This window comes from Trachemys scripta, chromosome 1 (assembly GCF_013100865.1).
Source record: "Trachemys scripta elegans isolate TJP31775 chromosome 1, CAS_Tse_1.0, whole genome shotgun sequence".
NCBI lineage: Eukaryota > Metazoa > Chordata > Testudines > Emydidae > Trachemys > Trachemys scripta.
In genome coordinates this window covers 323,166,392-323,189,714 of record NC_048298.1, presented here as the reverse complement: position 1 = coordinate 323,189,714, position 23,323 = coordinate 323,166,392, and positions in this window count along the sequence as shown.

Genomic DNA, 23,323 nt, shown 5'->3' with positions numbered 1-23,323 from the left:
AACATTCTGGCTTTTTGACTGCCACTGCACTGAGGAGATGTTTTCAGAGAACTGTCCACGATGACTCCAAGCAAGGGTGCTGAGAGCCATTGAACCAAACTATAAACCTGTATATGATGGAAACCACTTCACACCATCACCTATGACTCCAAAATCTCTTTCTTGAGTGGTAACAGCTAACTTAGACCCCAACATTTTGTATGTATAGTTGGGATTATGTTTTCCAGAGTGCATTACTTTGCACACATCAACATTGAATTTCATCTGCCATTTTATTGTTCAGTCACCCAGTTTTGTGAGATACATTTGTAACTCTTCACTGTCAGCTTGGGACTTAACTATCTTGAGTACATAAGAATGGCCATACTCGGTCAGACCAAAGGTCTATCTAGCCCAATATCCTGTCTCCTGATAGTGGCCAATGCCAGGTGCCCCAGAGAGAATGAACAGTACAGGTAATCATCAAGTGATCCATCCCCTATCGCCCATTCCCAGCTTCTGGCAAACAGAGGCTAGGGACACCATTCCTGCCCATCCTGGCTAATAGCCATTGAGGGACCTATCCTCCATGAATTTATCTAGTTCTCTTTTGAACCCTGTTATAGGCTTGGCCTTCACAACATCCTTTGGCAAGGAGTTCCACAGATTGACAGTGCATTGTGTGAAAAACTACTTCCTTTTGTTTGTTTTAAACCTGCTGCCTATTAATTTCATTTGGTGGCCCTAGTTCTTGTTTCAGAGTAGCAGCCATGTTAGTCTGTATCTGCAAAAAGAACAGGAGTACTTGTGGCACCGTAGAGGTTAACAAATTTATTTGAGCATAAGCTTTCGTGGGCTACAGCCCACTTCTTGATGTGAAGAAGTGGCCTGTAGCCCACGAAAGCTTATGCTCAAATAAATTTGTTAACCTCTACGGTGCCACAAGTACTCCTGTTCTTTTTCCTAGTTCTTGTGTTATGAAAAGGAGTAAATAACACTTCCTTATTTACTTTCTCCACACCAGTCATGATTTTATAGACCTCTATCATATTCCCAATCTTATTAATTTCTCCTCAGACGGAAGCTGTTCCATACCTCTGATCATATTTGTTGCCCTTTTCTGAACCTTTTCCAATTCCAATATATCTTTTTTGAGTTGGGGCGACCACATTTGCACACAGTATTCAAGATGTGGGTGTACCATGGATTTAGATAGAAATAATATGATATTTCTGTCTTATTATCTATCCTTTTCTTAATGATTCCCAACATTCTGCTTGCTTTTTTGACTGCTGCTGCATATTGAGTGGATGTTTTCAGAGAACTATCCACAATGATGCCAAAATCTCTGTCTTGAGTGGTAACAGCTAATTTAGACCCCATCATTTTATATGTATAGTTGGGATTAAGTTTTCCAATGTGCATTACTTTGCATTTATCAACATTGAATTTCATCTGCCATTTTGTTGCCCAGTCACCCAGTTTTGTGATATCCCTTTGTAGATCTTCACAGTCTGCTTTGGACTTAAGTATCTTGAGTAGTTTTTATCATCTGCAAATTTTGTATCATTTGCAAACTTTGCCACCTCACTGTTTTCCCCCTTTTGCAGCTCATTTATGAATACGTTGAACAGGACAGATTCCAGTACAGAGTCTTGTAGGACCCTGTATTTACCTCTTTTCAGTGTTTAAACTGACCATTTATTCCTACCCATTATTTCCTATCTTTTAACCAGGGCAATGCTGCTTACTTTGCTTAAGAGCCTTTGGTGTCAAAGTTTCTGAAAGTCCAACTACACTATATTAATTGTATCTCCCTAGTCCACATGCTTGTTGACACTGTCCAAGAATTCTAATAGATTGGTGAGGCATAATTTCCCTTTACAAAAGCTGTGTTGACTCTTCCCCAACAGATCTTGTTCATCCATGTGTCTGATAATTCTGTTCTTTCCTATAGTTTCAATCAATTTGTCTGGTACTGAAGTTAGGCTTACCAACCTCTAATAGTCAGGATTGCCTCTGGAGCCTTTTTTAAAATCGGCCATACATTAGCTATCTTCCAGTCATCTGGTACAGAGTTTGATTTAAACATTAGGTTACATACATACATATCGCAGTTAGTAGTTCTGCAATTTCATATTTGGGTTCTTTCAGAACTCTTGGATGAATATCATTTGGTCCTGATGACTTATTATTGTTTAATTTATCAATTTGTTCCAAAACCTCCCCTACTGACACCTCAATCTGGGACAAATCCTCAGATTTGTCACCTAAAAAGAATGGGTCAGGCGTGGGAATCTCCTTCCCATCCTCTGCAGTGAAGACCAAGGCAAAGAATTCATTTGGCTTCTCTGCAACAGCCTTGCCTTCCTTGAGTGCTCCATTAGCACCTCTATTGTCCGGTGGCCTCACTGATTGTTTGGCAGGCTTCCTGCTTCTAATGTACTTAAAAAAATTTTGCTGTTAGTTTTTGTGTCTTTTACTAGATGCTCTTCAAATTCTTTTTTGGCCTGCCTAATTATACCTTTACACTAGACTTGTCAGAATTTATGTTCCTTTCTATTTTCCTCAGTAAGATTTAACTTCCAATTTTTAAAAGCAATTTTTTCCCCCCAACCACCTCTTTTACTCTTTTGTTTAGCCATGGTGGAATTTTTTTGGTCCTCTTACTGTTTATTTATTTTTTTTAAATTTGAGTTATATATTTAGCTTGAGCCTTTATTATGATGTTTTTCAATAGTTTCCATGCAGCTTGGAGGCATTTCACTCTTGTGACTATTCCTTTTAATTTCCATTTAACTAGCCTCCTCATTTTTGTGTAGTTCTCCATTTTGAAGTTAAACGCTATTGTGATGGGTTTATTTGGAATTTCCAACCCCACAACAAAGATAAATTTAATAACATTATGGTCGCTATTACTGAATGGTTCAGCTACATTTACCTCTTGGACCAGATCCTGGGCGCCAATTAGCACTAAATCAAGAATTAAGTATCCCTTGTGGGTTTCCTGGACTAGCTGCTGCAAGAAGCAGTCATTAGTGGGGCCTAAAAATTATATTGCTGCATCCTGTCCTGAGGTGACATGTACCCAGTCAATATGGGGAGAGTTGAAATCCCCCATTATTATTAGCCTTCCTGTTTTTTGTAGCCTCTCTAATCTCCCTGAGCATTTCACAATCAATGTCACCATCCTGGTCAGGTGGTTCTTAGCGTCTCCCTACCACTATACTCTTATCAAAAAATGAAGTTTTTATCCATAGAGATTCTATTATATGGTTTGATTCATTTAAGGTTTTTACTATATTTGACTCTATGCTTTCTTTCACATATAGTGCCACTTCCCCATCAGCATGAGCTACTCTGTCATTCCTATATATTTTGTACCGATATTACAGTGTCCCATTGATTATCATCATTCCATCAAGGTTTTGTGATGTCTATTATATCAGTATTCTCATTGAATACCAGGCATTCAAGTTAACCCATCTTAATATTTAGGCTTCTCCCCAGTCCACCCCTCTGTAGAATGCAAAATCTGCAGGTTTTCCAAGATCAGAAGCTAATTCTTAATTTGTCAGAGGAAGGTGAACCCAGCCCCAGACACAAACAACATCAGTGATACAATGCTCTATGTGGGAGACACTTCTGTAGTTTTCATCTATGGCCCGGAAACATGAGGATTTCACTAGCCCATTTTTATCCTGGTCAGACTCATAACACTTTCCAATATTTTTAAAATCCAGTTACCGTGTCTAATGCTACAACCTCCTGCAGCCAGAAAACCCAAATTAGCTCTGGCCACGTCACTAGGATATAAGCAACGGTGTTAACTTTTTATCCAAGATAAGTAAACTGCATTGACATTTATTGTTCATCTACTATAATGACTTTTATAGACTTAATGACAGGCTGCATTCATTGTTCTGTTTATCAAGGACTCTCAGTCGCATCTTCAGATGGATAAACTGCACTTTCCAAAGAATAAACACTGTGGGATGAGAGAGCACCTCACTGTCTCTTTTCTTTAATCATTCACCTCAGCCTTCTGTTGTTTTCTTTTTCACCTCTTCTTTCTCTGTCATCTCATCTCCATAGCGAGTAACCTTCCTGAAAGCCTCTGGTGCTTTAGACTGATAACACCAATGAAAGGTGTCTTTGAGCCATTCTTCAGGCCTTGCCTGTATTTTTTATTTGATGACGTACTGTCGATGAGCCGAGCTTCTCCCCAGCTCCAAAGCATGCGCTGCCATGCCCAGGCTTTTTCACGGAGGTTTATTTCCTTAACTCCACGCTTGGCCCCAGGCTTCAGAGCTACTCCTCCCAGAGGTCTCTTGCACTCCAGCTTGTGTCAGCTTCCCAGTCTCAGCAGCTCTGCTCCCTTCTTGGAGCAACAGCCCCAGGATACTTCCTGGCCCCTCGCTCTAGGGACCCACCACAGGAGCCAGCTCCTCTCCACTGTGGGCCTTTCCTCCCCATAGCGCAGTCTGTCCAATCTCTCCCAGCTGCCCCCTAGCAGCCCTTGATAGGCTCAGGTTTATCCCAGACCTCTTTATTTGGCTGGATTGGGCTCACCTGCTCTGGTCTAGGGGAGCTGGTCTCAGTCTATCCACAGGGACCAGCTACCCTGTGATACATACCAAAGTATAAAGTGATGTCAGGCTGCTTGGCAACTCTTTGTAATGTCCATACAAGCTCAAACCAATGCTACTGATGATTCTCGGCCTTTTATATACATTAATTAATGAGGGTTTGATCCTGTGGATCCTCAAAGCAGGGTGCACTAGGGTGCTCCACTCCTGCCCTAGCACAAGTGGAGTCTATGCTTGGGCACAGATAAGATGAGTATGGCCGAAAGGCAGCACAGTCTAGTAAACTGGACTTTTGGATTCTATTCCTGGCTCTGCTGTGTGAATTTAGCAAATTACTTCACCCTTCCTTGCTTCTTTCCCCTTATGTTCTTTGTCTGTCTGTCTTAGCTATGTAGATTGTGAGCTCTCAGAGGCACTCTCCCTTATTGAGTCTCTGTACAATGACTTCACAAGGGGGTTTAGATCTTGGATGTTACTGTAATATAAATATTAAGCATTATGCCAAATCCTCTCCACTGGGTGTTAGTACTTTTGGCTCCCCTGCCTGCCTGTCCCAACTTTTTAAACATGTGCCTTGCAAAAAAAAAAAAAAAAGTAAGATGGTGAGGCAGTGGGTGTGTCTGAGGAGACAAGGAAGTGTGATCATCATCATGCTAATGAGGAGCTTAGCTGTGCGTAAGCCTTACTCTTGCTACTAGATAGGTGTAATTTGGCGCTTGAATGCAGCCTACTTTCTGAGTCTTTCTCATCACTTTTTACCTTAAATTTACAACATTCCAAGTTAAGGAAAAGTCACCGCTGAATTTGGAGACTTTGGAGCAATTCCTGTGGTCATATCCATGCTACAGGAACTATATTGGCATAGCTATGATGCTGTCGCTATACCGGCATAACCCTATAGTGTAGACACAGCATACAGCAATGGAAAGGGTTTTTCCATTGCTGTAGGAACATTACTTCCCTCAGTAACAGTAGCTAAGTTAACAGAAGCATTCTTCTACCGACCTAGCTGTGTCTACACCAACGGTTAGGTTGGCATAACTACAGCACACAGGAGTATGGATTTTTCATACCCCTAAGCACCACAGCTACATTGTAAGTGTAAACCATGCCTCTGGTGTACTAAGCACCCCACATTCCATAGACATTGATCATTCAGTTGGAAGTGCTCAGCCCTTTATTTACTAGCTGCGGCTACTTTCTATGCCTCTACGGGAGAATCTTTGAACCTTCCTTTTACTGCTGCATTGAGCTCAGCAGCCCAAATCAAAACAGCCTTTTTAATATATCTACTTTGTTTTTTCCTTTAAAGTGCTTTGCAATTAATCTAATTTCATGGACTCTTGCATTTGGATGGTAATGCTAAGAATTCTGCCGAAAGATTTTCCCCAAATCTATGCAAAGCAAAAATTGGCATGGCCACACAGCACTAGAAAAGTTGTAAAAGGTGAGATAGGGCATATGAAAGGCTGGTTATGCCTGTATATTAATTGCTTAATTATGTGAGGCTGCATAATGTAGCTAAAATTAACACTCCACAGTAGTAATATGCGCCTGTTGGTGTAGTAATAAGATATGTTCTGCTTACTGCCCCTATATGTTATGATTATGCAGTTATGGAATGGGTGTGTCAACAACAAAATGAACAAATGATCTCATCTGGAGTGCTTTGTTGTATTTATTGTGTATATTTCTATGTCGTGTTTGCTGTCATAGCTTCACAGATGCATAAAAAATGGCATAACTTTCTTTCAAAGTATTAAATGTTCCCATCTGTTGCAGATCCACTGTTTGTATAGTTGATTTCAGCTGTCACATCTGAAACAGGAAAGAGAGAATCCTATTGGTCAAATGACTATGCTAATGAGTACAGAAGTTTTTATGCCAGCACAGCTGAAATGATCGATGGTCCCAACTGCCTGCAGGGTCGGATGTAAAACAATCTGGAGCCCTAGGCATGCCTCAACTTGGGGCCCCAACCCTATTTTCGGTGTCAACCAGAACATCTGCTGGGCTATTTAGGAGTCATCACAACTCCTCTGGGACCTGATGGGACCTCTCCTTTCCCTGGACCACCAATCCCTGTGTTCTGGTGGGCTAGGGTCCATTCCAGAGGAGGAAGACTTCTTCTCCCACCCACCTTAGCAGAGGTTTCTGAGTAGGATGCCACTGCCAGCACTCTCCCAAGCCCAGCAGAGCCCTGAACCAGGGCTTAGCTGTGAATGCAGATACTTTATCAGTTAGCTGCCATAGCGCTAACAATGGTTTCATCCTTCTCTATGGGTTCAGCCAACACAAATACCATCACAAATACTGACCCATTGTGCTAGGCACTGTACAGACACATTGTAAGAGACAGTCTCTGCCCTGAAGGGCAGACAAACAGTGGGAAACAGGAAACACTGTTAGCCCCATTTTAGCAATGTGGAGCTGTGGCATGGATGGAATTAGTGACTTGCCCAAGGTCATACAGTCAGTCTGTGGCAGAATTGTGATTTGAATCTGGGTCTCCTTCGTCCCCATCTGGTGCTTTAACCACTGGGCAATCTTCTGATTCATAACGCTTTAAAACTAGTTTGCATGTTATTCAACATCCATTGCTTATATTTGACACACTCTCATATCCAGGGTGACCAGTTTCAAAGCTTAGGTGTCAAATAACTATTAAGAGCAGCACTGGATACTCCACAAATAATATCTAGACTCGCTTGTGATACTTAACAAAAAATTCCTAGCAGATTCACAAATAATAATAAAATTTAAAGCCCAAATTCACAGAATTTTGTATTCATACTTAACTTCTTGACTGTGATGAATCACATGTTTGGAGTTAAGTTTAGATTAGATTGATGCATGAGTCACACTATACTGCAGTTTTAAAGAAACATTCATTATTTTTAGAATTCTGATTATAAACCAGTAGCTTTTCCGTTTACTGCCCAAGGGTGAAAGAGTAGCTGTCATTTCACTTGCAGAACACACTGTACCATATGTCTATCAATGGGACTCCTGCAAAGTTTGGTGGAAGAGGTAAATGTGAAACAAAACTTTCTCTTTCTCTCTCTCTGTGTCTCTCTCATTGCCTTTTAAAGCATGATCCCTTTTGGAGAATTGATTATACAATGCTATTATCATCTACAACAGATCCCAGAAGATTCAGTCTGTACAAGGGAATTAACTCTCCATTTGTGGCAATTCCATTTTCTCTTAATGTCTAGGCATTTGTCATTTGAGAGAGACTTGCACAATAGAGCCACAGGACATTGTATAAACTGGCAATAGAAAGTCCAACATTCCCAACTTTGTGTCTCATCATCCTTGAGAAACTCATGCTGCTGGCATCCTAATGTTTTCGTTTCTCTCTCTAAAGAATTAAATAAAATGCTTATTAGTTTAAATCCAAACTCTAGGAGATTCTTTTGTTGACATAATGCGGAAGTCTGTAAAGATTGGGAAGGAAGATGAGACAATTAAGAAATTCAATGGACTATAAGAAAACTGCAGAGAATTATCAGGATTTTGAGGGATATGAAATAAATGTTAGGACATGAAGGACATTTTTTAAAATGCCTAGATATGAGAGAGTCTCATTTTCAGAAGTGAGAAAAGTCAATGGAAAGTCAATGGAACGTAGGTTCCTAAGTCACTTAAGTGCTTTGGAGTATTTTACCTGAAAGCCCTAATGGTGATACTAGATATTGATGATGGAAACATGCCTCTGCTGTATTATAATTTGCTAAGCACAAAACTAATTTGTATCATCATGAAATATTTTTTTGCTCCTTGGTGTTTACTTCCTTAACATACTTGTAAATATTTAATAGACCCCTTTAGTCATTGTTCATCTAAACAAGCTTAATTTTTAGACTGATATTTCAAACCATTGAAATCAATAGGAGGTAAGCACATGTTTAAGGTTGACTTCTCAAGTGCTTTCCTGACTTGGGCCCTTACTGTGCAAGTCTAGTTAGTTCATATCACTGTCTGGCCAACAGAAGCATGAATGAAAAGGAGGAAAAGTGGAATGTGCTGCCTGACAATTATGATTGTCAAAGTACTTGGGCTCAGTTACTTGTGCTTTTGGGGCAAAACTACTACATACAAAGTTAGCCAGATTTACCACATGTCTGTGGGGAGGCTGGAGGAACGTAGCTGTCTTTAAGCAGCTATTCACATTAGAGGACCATGAGAAACCTCAGTAATTAAACTGAACAACCAAACTAAACTAGCCACATTATTCAATTAAGAGAGAACAGTCTATTTTTATTAGCAAGTAAATGGCATTGACATTTTTTGTCAGATCTGAGACACTTATAAGCTTGACCTTCTTCCTGATACTACATTGTTACTCTGACACATCCTCCCCATCATATAGAGATAATTCCTTATCATCCTTCCAGGTCTGCTGATGCCATAAATCCAACTTCCCATTTGGCAGAAAGATGCTGTGCTCAGTGATTTATCTGTATTTTTTTAACTTGCTGTCTACAACAGGTTTGTGATACATCATCACTTTCTTCATTTCTAGTATTAAATACTTACTTATGGGAAGACTACTGAACTTGTCTATGACATGTAGCCTTTTACATCCTAGGGCATTGCAGAATGTGGGAGTTTGGCAGGATCAGACTCTTGGTCCTGTTACAGTTGAACTGCACTAAATCTGGCTTTGTTCAGAGCATATGTAACTTGAAGGCCTAGGGACAGCTGTGCCATGCAGGAGGTTCCAGCAGAGTAGATCACTCCTGGGTTACTGGTGGGGGAAATGCAGTTTGTTTATTTATTATCCTTTTTCATTTGATTTGATAGAATAATTCATAGAAAAGAATCTATGGGAAGAGTTTTGCCTCCTTTTCTGCTTGTGAATTGCCCATGAGCAATTTACAACTTTCACAGAAGCATTGGTTGTTCAAGATTACTAAAGGAGTGATTTCTATGAATAATTCTCAGTCCGTTCAGGCAGTTGTAGCCATTTCTTTCAGATGGGAACCTCACTTCTGTCATACATGCTTATATCATGGGTATGTCTAAATTGCAAACACAGGCTGTGAATGCAGCTTTTGCAGACATACCCAAACTAGCTTTCATCTAGCTATCCTGCATACAGGAGCAGGGTTCCTAAAGGGCTTGTACAGTCCGTGCTGAAATGCACGCTGCCACAGCTTCACTGCTACTTGAACGGCAATCATCCCCAGTTATTGCAATCTAGATGTACTCACTGTGAGATTATACTGTAATCAGCTCTATGTGGAGCTACATCTGAGAGCCACCGAAGAACTGAAACTGATCCAATGTGGCAGCCGTGATAACGGTAGATGTTGCTGTGAGCACATTACATTCTATGATCTGCAGTGATTGCCTCTTGGTTTCCTGGACTTTATTGTGTTTGTTTTGACCTCCTTGAGGTAGCTTCTCTTGCTATACTGCCCTGCTGCAGCTGCAGACAGCAGAGGTGCTCAAGCTAGAACCCAGCCCCATATGGAAGTGGGAGAGCTGCTAGCAGAGCTCTGTGAGGGGCTCTCAGCTTTGGAACTTGCTGGTCTGAAATAACCCAAATCTGCTACAAAGCCCTTCTGTTCTCCTGATATCTGGTGAATGAGCAGGGTGCTGAAAGGTGGCCAGGTGTTTGTGTATGGATTTCAGCGTTTGTTTAGTTGGGTATTTTGTCTGGCTGTCACTGGTTGAAGGAGCTATCAATTACAACAGTGAGTGAATTCCTGGCTCCACCGAAGTCAATGGCAACACTCTCATGGTTGTCAAAGGAGTCAGGATATCTGGCTGTGTGTCTAAATATTGTCCTGGGCACCTAGAGCCAAGGATAGGAACTCTTCTTTTTAATTCAAAGATCTCAAAGTACTCTTGAAACATTATCAGTCAGATTGTACCACAGATACTTTAGTGGAAGGACCACATGCAGGTAAGAGCTACATGTATACCTCTGCTGGGACAACCTGGCCCTATATGTTTGTGCTGTTTCTGTACACGGCCAGGAAAATGTATGGAGCTACAGCAATATTATTGCACATTACTAATTATTAATCATCAAATGATTATTTTTACTGAATTAAACCTCACTCAGCACTTCCGTGTTAACCTCATTGCTTAATATTTGTTACAAAGATTCTTGTTTGAAACCTCTTAGTTCTTTTTTAAGATGACACTCACTGTTCTATGCAGACACTTGCTGCATCGCTCACTCACTAACTGATCTGTCTGCAAAGAAATAAGAATAGACGTATTTGTTCCCGATACGTGTGAAACGTTGCTTTGCTTCTTAATTACGTATGTTGTGTCCATCAACTACAGCGTTCGTTGTCTTATAAATGTCTGTACCACTGATATTGTGCAACCCACACACCTCCTGAATGTGGTGTTCTGTTCCTTCTAGTGTCACCGAGACCACTTAGCGATGAATGAGTCTGCTCTATAGCCTAGCAAAGAGCTTTACGGCATTTAGCTCATGCAGTAGAGGCTCACGCACTAAGCTTCAGAGGTCTCAGATTCGATACCGCCCGCCGCCGACCAGGGTCTGTTGGCGTTACAGTTGCAGCCATCTCTTGTGATTTGATTGTGTTTTGTGGTATTTGGTGCTTTTTTCCAAGCCTCCGGCCTGGTCCACACTAACCCTCCACTTCGGACTAAGGTACGCAAATTCAGCTACGTTAATAACGTAGCTGAATTCGAAGTACCTTAGTCCGAACTTACCGCGGATCCAGACGCGGCAGGCAGGCTCCCCCGTCGATGCCGCGTACTCCTCTCGCCGAGCTGGAGTACCGGCGTCGACGGCGAGTACTTCCGGGATTGATTGATCGCGTCTAGACAAGATGCGATAAATCGATCCCAGAAGATCGATCGCTTACATCTGGATCAGGAAGTAAGTATAGACGTACCCCCAGTTCCTAGATCCAGGAGATTTTGTGAGAATCCCAATTTCCGTTTTATTAATACAGTTCTGGCCCTCATGGTTATGGGGAAAAGCTTGAAAATGTGACATGAGTGCACCCAAAATATTCAAAAACCAGAAGGCAAATAAAAAGAACCCTACACGTGTTGTTTTTTGTTTTTTAAAAAAGATTTCCAAGCTCGTTTCATGATTTTGGAGCACTTGGGGGACGAGAGCATTGCTATAAAATATATAGTTCTGTAGTAATTGATATAACATCCTTTAAAATCTTATGTACCACATCAGGAATAATTATTTTAATTTAAGGAACATTTGTCCCTATCACCAAGTTAATAACTCACATTGACTGCTTTACTGGGTTTCATTATGGAAATAATGCACACAAACAAAGCAAATCTTATTTCCCTTAATGCAGTGGCTGTTTAGCCATGGACTATAGAGAATTTACTAGTGGATTATAAAGAGCTGTCTGGTCTCTTGATGGCAACTCACCTTTTTGATTTTAGCTGCTAAATTGCATTAAAAGAAGCTAAAAATACCATACTTTTCCACCAAAGTAATTGCTGGAACTGCTGCAAGGGATTTTATGTGACTGTGATAATATTTTGCATATATGTAGCTCTTGACATAAGCCAAGGAAAGCGGGCATTTTTTAACTCAACCTATATTAGGGTGATCAGACAGTAAGTATGAAAAATCGGGACAGGGGGTGGGGAGGTAATAGGCGCCTATATAACACAAAGCCCCAAATATCGGGACTGTCCCTATAAAATCGGGACATCTGGTCACCCTAACCTATATAGTAAACTACTTTGCTATTATTGAATGATTCTTACGATGTTTCTAATGCATCACTATGGAATCCCTCTGGCAGTCAAAATAACAGGCGTGATTTTCCGCACTTATACCAGGAAACATTTACATTTACACCAGCATAATTGGGTTCCAGCCAATGGAATTACTCCACTGTGCAAATGGTTTGAGAGGAGAATGGTTTGAAAACCTGAAGCTGCATTCCTCTTGAAGAGAGTTTGTAATACAAAGAAGCAAAACTGACAATATTGTTCATTATGAATTATTCTAATCCTAATCTTAGCAAAGATTGTCAGCTCTCTCTCTCTCTGGGGACCTGGAAAATGGCTAATACCGGCATCTTGCCTTTATCAGGAAAATCCTACATACACATCAAATGGAGGTTAGTCAAACAAGAAGAGAGGCTTAGTAAGTATTTGGGGGATTACATGGTGAAATATTTAGGAATGCAAAAGCCCGATTCAAGGTAGTTGGCATGGGGACAGGAGAGAAAAGGAAACCAAAAAACCCTTTTAGAAGAGATTGTCATAGACTGGCTAGTGGATGTGTTCCACTACATTCTACTAGCGGGAACCAGAACATCATCACTGTATGATTCATAGACCCTCCAATGCTAATAGATGAGGAGATTCTCTTTTTAGCTTAAATGCCAAGGACCTGTGCTTTTGGGGCAGGAAGATCTGAGTCCTAACTCCGCTGCTACCATGTAGTTGTATGTGCAACGTAGTGCCATGTTAAAGTTCTCAGGTTGCCATAGGTTTTTTGCAATGCTTAATAAAGGGAGTAAGAAATAGCAGTACAACAGGCTTTGGGCTTGTCTGAACGGCAAGTTACTGCATGGCAAGCCACAGTGTGAATCTACAGTGCACCAGCTTGCTGTGCAGGAATGTTCTGTATGGACATTGATACAGAGTCCTGAAAGGACTGGAGTGTGGTTTGGCTTGTTAACTTTCACTGCACAGTGGCAGTGTCCCCAGGGAATGTTACTGTGCGGCAAGCTGGTGTGCTGTAGGTTCACACCTCGATTTGCCATGCGGTGACTTGCTGTGTAGACAAGCCCTTTGTATGTAATATGGAACAGACCAAATGGTTCAACCATCCCTTGGTAGACAATCACTAGTAATAGGTAATTTCTACACCAGGATACAATGGGCACAAAGAAGCCATAAGTTCTTCCCTCCACATACCTCTGGTGTACAGGGCACAGAACCTTACAGGCAGAGCCACGAGTTGGCTCTAAGCCACCCTCCTCCTCTCCCTTAGGAACTCCTGGTGCAGGAGGCATGCTTGAAGCATATTTGGGCAGGCCAAGGGAAGCAAGTGGTATGGCTGGGGCACTCCAATGTCCAGCTATTGTAGCTGCCACAATGGCTTATCGGTGTGATGCTGGCAAACCAGATGCCAGCTCATGCCAGGGCCCCAGACCTCACCGAACACTTGCAAATGCATAGCTGGAAACCAGTCCGGCTCACCTATGTGTTAGCATGTTCAAAATAGCTCTTGGATGTTAAGATGATAAGACTTGTAGGCAGCTGCATGTATTGATCTCGCTTATAATCTCTATAGCCTATGGTATAAAGTTATATTGAGTGTTTGCACTGTAAACCTCTGTAATTGTGTAACTTACCAAACAGGAAAAGAAGCATTAATTAAGGTTAGGTGCTTGTCCCGCATATAAGATGCCTCATGGATGCTACATATTTGCCTTCAAAGGACAGCGGGCCTGCTGAGTACATTCCTAACTTCCCTGTCCAGGAGTAACTGAGGCCATGTCTACACTACAAAATCATGTTGACCTAAAGTTGGCATTCAGCTGTCGCAGTTATTAAATTGCTTGTGCGTGTGCACACTTGGCTCCTTGTGCATGTCATCACCAGCAGCGCTTGTATCGATTGTATTGTCAGTGTGGGGCATTGTGGGATGACTCCTGAAAGCCATTAACAGTTACCATAAGTAACACAGGGTCTGCACTGACACTGTGTTGATCTAATTACATCAACGGTGACTCTATGCCACTTGGGGAGATGATGTCACTAAATCGGCGTAGAAAGGCACTTATGTCAGCAGGAGCCAAATTTAAGTAAAGACTCTTCCACAGCTAGGTCGATGCAAAGCAGCTTATGTCAACCTAAGCATGTAATGCAGACCAGGCCTGGATCTCTTTGCTGTTTGGACTCTCACGAGGGCTGAAGCTAAGAAACAAAAGTAGAGAGCTCCTGGGACAACTTGGGTTAGCCCTAAAAGACATTCAGTGGACAGATTATTACATCTCTGTCCTTGTTGGAACCATAGACTGTAACTCATTTGTGCTTATATGTTGCCTGCTTTAACCTGTAAATAACTCTCTCATTTCTTTTTCCTAGTTAATAAATTCTTAGTTAGTTTACTATAGGATTGGCTACCAGTATTGTCTTTGGTGTGAGATCTAAGGTATAAATCCCTATCTGCTGGAGATGGGACACTAGATGGGGAGGGCTCTGAGTTACTACAGAGAATTCTTTCCCCAGTGTTTGGCTGGTGGGTCTTGCCCACATCCTCAGGGTCTAACTGATCACCATATTTGGGGTTGGGAAGGAATTTTGCCCTGGGTCAGATTGGCAGAGGACACTAGTTAAGGTACATCGCAGGGCAGCGCTAACCTGCATTGGATGGGTGTTGATGGAGGGACACAAGCCCTTAACAGATCCAGGACTGGAGTGATACGTTGCGTCCCTTCGCCTCCCCTGTGCTGGGCTTAGCACTGGCCCAGGAACTACTCAGGCCCACTGTGTGTGCTCACTCATGGGAATTTGCATTTTTTCTTTGTTCGAGTTTTTTCTTAACCTCAACTGAAATTCCTCCATCCTGAAAGCTTGTGTATGAAAAACAAATATCAGACACTAAAAGGGTGAGTGGGAAAAGAGGCTAATGGAGACATACTTGAGAGGTATTGAAAAAGTTAGGGCAATAAAAGAAAGGAGCTGGTTCAGAGGACTAAACATATAGTGTCTTTTTCAGTTGGTTATTTTCATATCACAGTGTGCCAGTCAAATGTCCCTGCATGGATAAAAGCTGCCAAGGGAAGAAAAATGGCTTTAAGTGTTTCATGGAAGTTTGCTCATAAAATATCTCTGGTCACTTCCAGAAACTACTGATGTGCCCTCAGTTTGTCCAATATTTCCCTCCCTCAGGAACTGTTGAGCCACATAACATTACTTAGTAAAGAATCATGCAATTTTCTGGCTTTGTGAAAGTTCTACCAGTATGGAAGAAGTTTGACAACAGGCTGGAGTGAAAAGTGACATATGCTCAATAACGGGGTTTGTGGCTAAGAATTTTGAACTGACGCATTTTGCTCTAAAAAGACTAGACAAGTGAACATATTTTAGACCTATAAGACTGTGCTATTAAGTCTTTTTTTAGCCTTTTCTAATCTGTCAGTCACCTTAAATCCAGTTATGCTCCACAACCTGTTATTTGACACATGGTGTCATCATTAGTTATTATTAATATCTACATATAGCCAAGAAAGATTTATTTTCCAATCTGGATAACCAAAGGTTCCTAGAATAAATACATATTATTTGTAAACTTCAACAGATGGTTACAGAAATGAAATTGTAACTGTTTTCTTCTAGATACCTAGAGTCCACATTATTTATTCCTTCCAATTTGCAAATAATCTTTCATTAGCTTATTGCTACCCGTAAAACTGAAACAAAGTAAACATAATTTGGGCTACATTCTCTGCATTTAGATGGACATGAAGCTTTCATTGACACTGACAACATTTTGGATTAGTATTTATTTGTATAACTGCAGTGCCTAGAGGCCCCAACCAAGATATTGAGACCCTGTTGTGCTAGATCTTGTGGCTTGCAAAATGGCTATGCAAGGCCTCTAAAACAGCATAGGAAACTCCCAGAAATGGGAAAGACATGCAGAGAGATTCTTCCACGGAGGCTTTGTCTGGGCCACTGTGTAGAGAGGCTTTGAAGTTCTTCCAAAGCAAAACCCCACTCAGACAGCGAGTACAAAAGAGCAAAGTGCATTGTAGCTCTGACCCTGTAGCAATAGGAGCAGGACAGTTTCTCAGGTGTGGTGCAACTGTGGGGACAGAATTTTGTTACCTTTAGCACCCAGGAAAAATTCCTGTGCAAAGCCCAGATACTCGCTCACTTTCTGTGCAGAGCTCTCAGCCTATGGCTTTTTAAAAAGAAAGGAAAATCTTCAGGCAAATCTGTTTGCACTCAGTACTCTATTTATTTAGCTGATAAAAGGGAATGATTGCATTGTATGAGTGACTGAATGACTGTTGTCTTCCTCCTCTGGGGCAGCTTTAGGAATAGTAAATGTTTATTATGTTATCTTGGTTAAGAAACTCAGTAAACATGTACAGTTTCTTTAGCAAAAGAACCTTCTCAAGAGCGAGGAATCCAAGAAAAGGAGCAGTAGGGCAAGTTGTTATGCTCCTTTTCACTGAAAAGAAGAACAAGCCACATATACACTAGATATGCCAGTGTAATATGATTGGCATAGCCAAATAACTTTTGCTAAACATCATAAGAAAATACAGTTTAAAGGAATAACAGACCTGTTTCTGGTAACTGTAGTGAAGAGGCAGGCAGGTTGACAACATTTGACAACCCTGGACCAACTGCAACTTAGCTATAGTACTCTGGCCTAGTAACACATTTATCTGTTTTTGATTTATTTGTTTTTCTGGGTGAAGGCAAAGTTATCATGTTAACTGTGCTCCAGAAAGCAGATGTTGGGAGAAGAAGCCTCCATCCTAGAGCTGGTTGGGAATGGGAGGAAGCATCCCTTGAGAAAGAAGATCCTCTCCCCTTCTGATGTTGGAGAGCTCTCTGAGATCAGCTGCCCTTTCAGAATGGAGAGACCCCCTCAGAGTGGCTCAGCCAGCTGCCGGGCTGTGGAAAACAAAAGGGATAGTTGGTGCCACTCCCTTAGGCCTACTGTCCATTTCAGCTACCCTCCTTCTCCCCCTCTGAATCTTGCCCTGGGGTCCATCAGCTTTAGGCAAATTCTTCAGAGCAGAGAATGTTTTAATTCCCATGATTAGACTGAATCAAAATGTTAACAAAACAGTTTGATATTTGCTTATATGATATAGCAATAGCCCCTGGATACTGACCACTGTTATGTGACTGACCATTCTGTCACCCTGACTCAGTTGGGCGACTGGGGCCAGCATATAAAGTGCAGCTTCTTACCTGTACTTCTATTTATCAGACTTTTTATTACATATGATATAGGAAGGGGAAGTCCTGATTACTCCTATGATAACCAATGTCACAGGCACGGTGGAAAAACTGATTGTCCACAACTCTCTAAATTCAAACAGCTTCATGAAGTGTGGAAGATGAATTAAATAAAACTTGAGCTACAGGCTATTTATCTATGGAAATCTTTAATGATAAGCCACATTCAACCACTGTCACTTACAATGGTATGGATGATCTGCCAGGGCCTTTAACTTCACACCCCTTAGGTTCCATCATCTGCTAATTATTTCCAAAAAGTCAGCATATGTTATGTTCCCTGTATTTTTAACAGGCAGAATAAAATGTTTTGGGAAGATTAATCCCTTACCCAGAAGGAGAGAATCTGTTCTATCAGTCAAATACTGCTGGGCATGAGACACTAATTTCAGCTGCAGTTTCAGCCTCCACAAAATTCTTGGTAAGCAGTGATGGAAGGTGTTGGAAACCATTTCCATAGGGGTGAAGTTTAACCAGCTTCTGAGTTTCTCTATAATAAGGAAGAACATGAACAAAACAGAACTAAGGTAACAAGAAGATGAGAGGTATATTTACTACCCCACAGCCCACTGACAACAAACCCTGTGCTTTGCATGATCCATTTCTTTTTCACACCTCTGCACTTCATCAACACTTGTCTGAATTTCAGCTAGTAACAAATTCCAGTTCTACTCCCTCTAAAGTCCCAATATTTGATAAGCCAACATGGCTGCACAAGGAGCTTTTTAGGTGTATTCAAGGGATTTCACCCTTTGGGACATGGGGAACACCTGTAACTTAAACATAAAGGAATGCTGCAGGGCTGAGCTAGGTTAAGATCACAGACATTTCTATTGTGACTTTCCTCAAACTCTCTTGTGACAAACCACCAGCTCTAGGTGGGCTTTGATTCAGGAAGCCCAACAACCCAATAGAAGAAAATCACTGGGGTTGAGGGATTAATCCTCTTTTCAAAGGATCAGGCCTGGTCCTCTGGAATTGAGTTTCCCTGTTCTAAGTTTCTCCAGTCACCTCTACTTGACTTGGGAAAAGCTCAGACATCTCTAAGGATCTGACTCAAAGTCTGTTGAAGCTTTTAGGCATTAACTTCAGGAGACTTTGGATCAGACCCAAAGACGTGGAAATCCTCTCTTCTTCTTTTGAACTCCTTCCTCCTTCAAGAATCATATTTAAAACAATTCCCCATTAATAACTTTCAAACCCCAACTTCCCTCTTCTTAGCTTAACATGACTTTAGAAAAGAGGTTTTCCTCCTGGATTTCTGCCCCATCACCTCTTGAAAAACAAATACTTCTTGATTGGAGGGGGAAAAACATGATTTCTTCTCTCACACACAATTCTCACCTCCCCCACTTCCCAACATTTCCATCAGGGTTGGAGCAATACTGAATTTGCCCAAGAGGAGTGGGCTGTAGGATTTTCTTCATGGCAATGTGGCTTCCAGGTTCCTCAGGAACCCTGTCTATCTGATCCACTCCCCACATAGAATCATAGAATATCAGGGTTGGAAGGGACCTCAGGAGGTCATCTAGTCCAACCCCCTGCTCAAAGCAGGACCAATCCCCAACTAAATCATCCCAGCCGGGGCTTTGTCAAGCCTGACCTTAAAAATCTCTAAGGAAGGAGATTCCACCACCTCCCTAGGTAACCCATGACAGTGTGTCACCACCCTCCTACTGAAAAAGTTTTTCCTAATATCCAATCTAAACCTCCCCCACTGCAACTTGAGACCATTACTTCTTGTTCTGTCATCAGGTATCATTGAGAATAATCTAGATCCATCCTCTTTGGAACCCCCTTTCAGGTAGTTGAAAGCAGCTATCAAATTCCCCCCTCATTCTTCTCTTTTGCAGACTAAACAATCCCAGTTCCCTCAGCCTCTCCTCATTAGTCATGTGCTCCAGCCCCCTAATCATTTTTGTTGCCCTCCGCTGGACTCTTTCCAATTTTTCCACATCCTTCTTGTAGTGTGGGGCCCAAAACTGGACACAGTACTCCAGATGAGGCCTCACCAATGCCAAATAGAGGAGAATGATCACGCCCCCAGATCTGCTGTACCAACCATCCTTTCAATAGGATGGTTGCCCTAGAACCTCCCCAGCTTCAGCTATCCTATGGCTGCTCAGCTGATTAATTCCACCTGATAATATAAGAGTCTTACAGTTCCAATAGAAACACACCACTGTTTTGTCTAGGAATAAACTACATTCAGCTGGAGTTAAGGTTGATACCACATCTCAGTAATTTAGGTTAAAAACTTTCCAAGAATGTTGTAATTGATCCCCCAAAACAAGCATCAAATGTGATATAGCCTAAGGTTAGTAAGGCTTTTCACAGTCCCCTGTGACATTTTTATAAGCAAACTAAGGAAATGTGGTCTGGACTAAATTACTATAAATTGGGTGCACAACTGGTTGAAAAAACATGCTCCAATAATAACAAGGAGTCTGGTGGCACCTTAAAGACTAACCGATTTATTTGGGCATAAACTTTTGTGGGTAAAAACCTCACTTCTTCAGATGCATAGAGTGAAAGTTACAGATGCAGGCATTATATACTGACGCATGGAGAGCAGGGAGTTACTTCTCAAGTGGAGACCCAGTGTTAATAGGGCCAATTCAATCAGGGTGGATGTAGTCCACTCCCAATAATAGATGAGGAGGTGTCAATTCCAGGAGAGGAAAAGCTGCTTCTGTATTGAGCCAGCCACTCCCAGTCCCTATTCAAGCCCAGATTAATGATGTTAAATTTGCAAATGAATTTTAATTCTGCTGTTTCTCTTTGAAGTGTGTTTCTGAAGTTTTTTTGTTCAATGATAGTGACTTTTAAATCTATAATAGAATGACCAGGGAGATTGAAGTGTTCACTTACTGGCTTATGTATGTTACCATTCCTGATGTCCGATTTGTGTCCATTTATTCTTTTGCGGAGGGACTGTCCGGTTTGGCCAATGTATATGGCAGAGGGGCATTGCTGGCACATGATGGCATATATAACATTAGTGGATGTGCAGGTGAATGAGCCCTTGATGGTGTGGCTGATGTGGTTGGATCCTCTGATGGTGTCGTCAGAGTAGATATGGGGACAGAGTAGGCAACGAGGTTTGCTACAGGGATTGGTTCCTGGGTTGGTGTTTCTGTGGTGTGGTGTGTAGTTGCTGGTGAGTATTTGCTTCAGGTTGGGGGGTTGTTACAGACTAACACGGCTACCCCCTGATACTTGATACTCAAATAATAATTAGCAGTGGTTCACTGTCAAACTGGGAGAATGTATCTAGGAGGGTGCCACAGGGCCAGTACTTTTTAACATTTTCATTGATGATTTGGATAATGGAGAGGAGAGTAATGCTTATAAAGTTTGCAGATGACACCAAGCTGGATGGGATGCAAGCACTTTGGAGGACAAGATCAGAATTCAAAATACATTTGATAAATTGGAAAATTGGTCTGAAATCAACAAGATGAAATTCAATATAGGCAAGCGCAAATTCCAAATGTGATGCAAAAAAGGCCATGTTAACTGTTTATTAACATGAATGTCATATGTAAAACACGGGAGATAATTGCTCCACTCTATTTGGCATTGGTGAGGCCTCAGCTGGAGTATTGTGTCCAGTTTAAGAAAGATGTGGACAAATTGGACAGAGTCCAGAGGATGGCAACAAAAACTAAAATAGGTCTAAAAAACTGGGCATGTTTAGTCTTGAGAAAAGAAGACCAAGGGTGAACCTGATAAAGTCTTCAACTATGTTAAGTGCTGTTATAAAGAAGATGATGATCAATTATTTTTCACTGAAGGTATGACAGGTAATTGGCTAAATCTATAGCAAGGGAGATTTATGTTAGGGATTAGGAAAAACTTTCAAATAATAAGGATAGTTAAATACTAGAACAGGTTACTAAGGGAGGCTATGGAGCCCCCATTATTTGAGGGTTTTTTGAACAGGTTAGACAAACACCTGTCAGGGATGGTCTAGGTTTATTTGGTCCTGCCTCAGTGCAGGGGGATGGATTACATGACCTTTCAAGAACCCTTCCAGCCCTACATTTTTATGATTATATGACAGTGCCCCAGATTGAGTCCTAGTACTTAAATATGGCTTGACAATTAGATATAATCTTTCATTTCAATTTGTACATCTAAAGTTTACAATGCAAATGAGTCTTTTTATGTTGTACCATTTGTCTTTACATATTCCAAATCTGTCTAGGCTGAAACCTTTTCCTCTGGGCTATCCTCTGGCTCTCTGTTTGCTCTCATAAACTTAGATATCATGGCAGTAATATAATAGGTGAAATCCCCAGATGACGTAAATTAGCATACTGTCATTGACTTCACTGAAGCCTAGGGTGACCAGATGTCCCAATTTTATAGGGACAGTCCTGACATTCTGGGCTTTGTCTTGTATAGGCACCTATTACCTCCCACCCCCGTCTCGATTTTTCACACTTGCTATCTGGTAACCATACTGAAGCCACACCAATTCACACTAGCAGACGATCTGGCCTGTATCTTTTCCCAGATGAGTTATTGTGTACTGCTTCATTAAGAATTGGAAGACTTCAGTGGACTCTGAGGAATTCAAGACCTTAGCAGGTAGCATATTTTTGGTATGAATGGAATGAACACTGTCAATGTTGTCTTCATACCCACCCATAGCACTCATCATGTTATTCCTTTTGAATGACCTTTTCTGTGCATAATTAATCACTAGTTTGTTCTGCATATACAGGTGCCACACTGCCGAGCAAGGCAGCTATAGTCCTTCTCTATAGACCTTGGTTTGACCGCACGTGGATTACCGTATTCTGTTCTGGGCACCAGAAAGATATTTACAAAATGGAGGGACTTCAGAGATAAGCAAGAGATATCAGGAGGGAGCTGGAGGGATTGATATACACCTCTACCCCGATATAATGCTGTCCTCGGGAGCCAAAAAATCTTACCGTGTTATAGCGAACTTGCTTTGATCCGCCGGAGTGCACAACCCAGCCCCCCCGGAGCACTGCTTTACCACGTTATATCCAAATTTGTGTTATATCAGGTTGCGTTATATCGGGGTAGAGGTGTATAAAGAAATACTAAATGAATGTGGGCATCTTCTGACTGGGACTATCACCCGTAAGGGCTGCTGCTGGAATACTCTAAAGGGTGAGAAGTAAACAGAATTTTTTAATTACCAGGAAAATGGCAAAATAGGTCTTACATTAAAACCAAAATTTCAGGTAATATATTATAGAGCAAGGCACAATTATCTCATTACTGTACAACCTGGCTAAGTAACGGGTAGCGGAGCCATGGGAGTCTTCTACATTTATTAAAGGGCATTGGATGCTTGCTATTTAGAAAACAGGAATGGTATATTTGTGCCTTATTTTTAATGTGGTTAATGGCAATTTTGGGTTTACAGTGAGTACTATTTGTCACTTTCCTGCACATTAAAAGATTAAAAAAAAAAAAAGCCTTTGCCCCTTTGAAGTATTCCAGGAATGATGGGTATTAGCAGCCCTTGTGGAGTAATGGGCGTTTCTGCCATCTGTATAAACTTGAAAGACTTTGAAATACTCTTACATCTTCTTAAGATCAGTAATGCTTCAAAGGAAGGGAACTTAATATTTTCTGTACTGTAACACATTATCAACCTTGGTAATGATCCTGGACCATTGAAGTTATTGGAAGTTTTTCCGATGACTTCAGAGGGCTTGTCTACATGGGGAGTTATTCCAGAATAACTGTTCCTGTTTAACTATTCCTGATTAACCCCATGTGTGGACATT